We start from the raw sequence: 4,635 nt of genomic DNA on the forward strand, positions 1-4,635 counted from the left end.
CGTAACTTATCAAGGGTTCGTGAGGGAGTGTGGGTCGGGTAGGGAGAGGGAATAAATGGGGGGGATTGATATCAGGGGCTCAAGTGGGAAGAGAATGCTTTGAAAATGATGATGGTGGCATATATGCAAATGTGTTTGACACGCTGGATGAATGTATGGATTGTGATAAGAGATCTAAGAGCCCCCTATAAAAGTATTTAAAAAAAAGAAGAGGGAGAAATAAAAGGGGAGAGAATGCAAATTGAATTGACTGGGTTTACAAAAACTCCTATATGGTTAATTGTACTTTCCATTTTGGTTTGGCAGTGGAAGGAAAGGAATTGTAAATCAATATGAACAATATGTAAATGTGTTTGTAATAATACACCTGTGAGTGTCAAATGATGCCCCTGGTCTGAGGGCATAGTGCTCTATAAGGGGTAAGTGATAAAAGCAAAACAATTCACTGCTAGGCTAAACACTAACTTGTTGGTATGGTTTGTTAATTATTTCTGGAGGTGACTTAGGATGAATGACAATAAAAGTTTGGGAGAATAAGTTTTTGATTGACCCCAAAATGATTTTGCTGCAAAATTCAAATGTGGTGAGCATAATGTGGAGTTTATCCTCCTCTAGAGAACTCTAGGTTTTCCTATCCCATTTGCATCAATAGCAAGATAATTTATCTTGATTACAGGGAGTACTGAAGGGAGTAATTGTCATGTGCTGCTTATTATAGTGCTTCTAAGTAAATCAAAAACTCCAAAGATACAGAGGTTTGAAAGTCAGCCATAGGGCATGCACACTTGCATGTGTTTCGATGATCAATAGTAAATGATCCATGGACTAGAAATGCTTTCTTAGAGTGACCGTAATTGTTTTTATTCCTCTCTTTTCCAGCTCATTTACAATCAGCTTTTAAAAACAAGTCTGAACCTGGGCGCCTTTTCCCCAAAAAGAGGCTCTGGATCCTGACACTGGGCCCAAGGTACCAGGAATCCCTTTGGGAATGAGTCCAGTCTCACAGGTGACCCCATGGTGGCCTCTACATCCAGCTCTCAGGTGCAAACACACACACCTTGCATAGGGTTTGTTTGTTTTATAATTGGAATTCATTGCCAGCATTCAAAAACCAGGAGCTATCACATGAATGAACAGATCTCTCAGGTCTTTTTTAAAAATCAGAAAGCTGGTCACATTGGGTCTTCACTGCCATGTATAGGTAGGAGGGGATAAGAAGCAGAAATGGAGGACAGGTGCCCTCTCTTTCAGTTTGGAGGGCCGGGTCTCTCCCTTAGGTGAAGCACGCATGCACACGTCCTCGCCCCCTGTCCAGTTCCACAGCTTGCTCTCTTTCGGCAGGCGTTCTCCTTGGGTCCCAGCACTTCTCGCTGGGGTTCTGGGCCTCCTCTTAACCAGCCATTTTCCCACGTGGTTTTTCAAACTCCTCCAAAGCGGCCATTTTCAGTTGTGAACTCTCCCCGCACACCATGAGGCCTTCCATACTTTCTAGAGATAGCATGTGTATCTGCATGTAGCACATTCAGATTGTAGTGTATTACCTGAAACTTCCCTTTCCCTCCTAAAAGTTACTTAGATTTACAAAAATGCTTCTGCCCCGTGAATTCTTTCAGCATTGAGAAGCAGGAACAGGGGGAACCCCTCTGAGAAACCTACACCATGACCCTCTCTCCTAAATGGGGTGGGCTCCACAGGCATATTGGTCCCCTCCCTTCTGTCTCATCTCTTCTATCTTCCAGGACACGTAGCATTTCAACTTAGGACCTTTACTCTATCCTCCATCATTTTAGTTCCTTGCACTTCCATCTGTCACTATGCTCAGAAAAAATGAAGGCTTCTCTTCATGATCCAGTCATCTGAGAAAGGGCGAGGTTGTCACAAACTTCATCACTGTCATCAGAAACCTCATCCTCATCTAGCCTTGTCTCCCAACCTGCGGCCCTTCCTAAATTCGCTGATGTGCTTTTTGACAGACCATCTACTGAACAACTTCGTATCTTCATCAGCTCTGTTCAACAGGTAGAGAACTTGGAGGGCTTGGGTTAGGATGTCTGCTTTCTGAAGCACTGCCTCTTCTTTTGTGTCCCTCTGGCTGAGAAGAAAGGCTAGAATAAGATGCGGGTAGGTAGTGTGCAGTTACTAAAAGCAGGAACATTCACAGGGACTCTAGTCCTCTGACTCAACCCTCCCAAGAGATCAAACGCAGCCCTCTGGAGGGTCATGAGGCCTGCTGCACATGAGACGATGCATTGTCTAAGTTTATAGACATGGTATTTACCTTCTTAAGACTCTGTTTCCTGATCTGTTTGGGTGGGTAAAGCTTTCAGGAAGGCCGAAAGAATGTGTGGTAGAGACCAAGGTGTCTAATACTTCCACCATATGAACAAGCAACTGGATCACTCTCTAGTTCTCTGTTCCAACTTTCTCTGCACTGTCTAGTGGAAAGGAGTAGCCTGGAGTCCCGTTCGAGGAATCTTCATATGGCTTGAGGGTTCAAGAAGGACCATAGGCCTAGATGCAAAACTGTTCCAAGTAGCAACCTGTGTACCCATTTCCTTCAGTGACATTGGGGAAACTTTACTGCACTCAGTCCAGGAGCAGTAGTAAGAGGTGGTACCGAGAAAGCACCTGCTGTGTAGGCTTACAGTTGATGCATCTGCTGTGTTGGATACCTCTGGCTCCCCTTTGGATCCAAGCATCACTCCCACAAACCTTTCTAGAGGCTTTGACCTGTGTCACATGATAATACCTTTTTTGGAAAAACTCCTCTTCAATGAAGGCTTACGAGAGACACAGGGGGTGGTGACATTGTCTGGGGCTTGTAAGGCTCTGCGGTGCCCTGGTGACCCTGCTCAATTGCCCCTTCTTCCTCCACCAATCCAGGATTCTCATTCAGACTCATTTGGTTTGGCTCCCTTCCAAACCTCATTTCCTTTAGCAGAGCACATTGCCTCGCCTCCTTTGTCTGGTCATGAATCGTATTTGACAGGGGTCCGCAGTCATGCTTTCACTTTTGGTGTCCAAGATCTGGGAGCCAATTCAATGTCTTCCTGTCTTTCTTTGGCACCACACTACAGAAAGGATATGGGTGCGGTTATGGTCATTGTGCTAATTTCAATGTAGTAGTGGGTATAAATGATATCGCACTAAATTTGCAGCAACTGTAATGTGACTCGAAAACACCTGTGGTTTCTATTGATGGCAAAGTCACAGAGACAACTTCATTTCAGTTAGACGTTAGAGAACATCATGACCATTTTCTTCAGCACAGTGAATTATTTAACACGGCATTTCTAGCCATGGTCTTTGTTATTCCCACCAAACCTCTTCCTGATGGGTCTCAGTCAGGGTAGAGACCAAGGGACCATGTGTGGGGAGATGCTGATAGGATTCAGTTATGAGTGACTGCTGATTGTGACTGCCATCTTGTTGGGTATAAAATGAACCATCTCAGAATAAGAAGGTGTTGGGGGAGGATCTTATTAACCTCTGTCCATTGAAAAGAGCCAGAAACGAGTCCTTTGGACCTTGAGATCCCTGTGTATTGAAACTCCTTGATCCAGGAGGGGCAGTCAATGAGTGACAGAGGAATGATGCAGCAGAATCAAGAGTCAAAGAATGAGACATGGCAGTGGACTTCCCAGCCCATGGAGGAAATCAAGCTGAGTGCCATTGGTTGCCTAGTGGAATGAGATTTCGCCAAGCATATAATTAGAGGAGCTAGGTTTGCTGATTCTCAGAGCTAGAGCTGAGTGGCTTTGAACTGAGGCTTGCAGTGGAGTGGCATGCCCTTTTGCATTTATTGTCATCCCTGAAGAACTTTGTCACATTGCATGAGCAGGGTAGAGGCTAAGGGACCCTGTAGCTGAGAGACCAAAGACCAGAGAGAGGCCTGCCTGCAGGCAGTCCCTGCTAAATAATTGTATCCTGAGCATTTGTAGCCTATTAACAACTCCCATAATCTTGAATGTTGTCTGTGAGCTCTGTGTGGCCATGACAGGGAATGACCAGCACAGAGGCTAGAGAGTGCTGTGGGAGGGATGGCTGGTATTCGAAATGACAAGGACAGTTGGAGGGCGGAGGCATGTCAGACCCCGGCCTCCTAGAAGCCGGCTTATAGCAGGTGATGCGGATGGCGGTGATTCTCCATCCCCTCTGTGAAGCCACCAGAGAGGGATGAAACGTTCTACTTCCATAAAGATGTACAGTCTCAGAAATGAACAGGGCCAGTTCTACTTTGTCCCACAGCATTGCCTTCAGTCGGAATTGACAGGATGGCAGTGAGTTGTGAAGCCAGAGGGGTCTTGGTGGTGTAGTGGGTTATATTTTGGGCTGCTAAGCACAAGATCAGCAGTTCAAACCCACCAGTTAGTCCAAGGGAAAATCATGAGGCTTTTTACTCCTATGAAGATTTATAGCCTTGAAGTACAGAGAGCTGAATGAAGGTCGAACATGATAGTGAGACAGGAGGAAAGTAAAAGGAAATAGAGGAAAGAACTAGCAGGCAAAAGATATTTATAGAGGTATAAACATTGGCATGTACATGTATAAATTTATTAATATATAACGACAGGGGTATAGGTCTATGTACATATATTTATAGGTTAGGTATTAGTTGTCCTTCAATGCAAGAAC

This window comes from Tenrec ecaudatus, chromosome 9 (genome assembly GCF_050624435.1).
Source record: "Tenrec ecaudatus isolate mTenEca1 chromosome 9, mTenEca1.hap1, whole genome shotgun sequence".
NCBI lineage: Eukaryota > Metazoa > Chordata > Mammalia > Afrosoricida > Tenrecidae > Tenrec > Tenrec ecaudatus.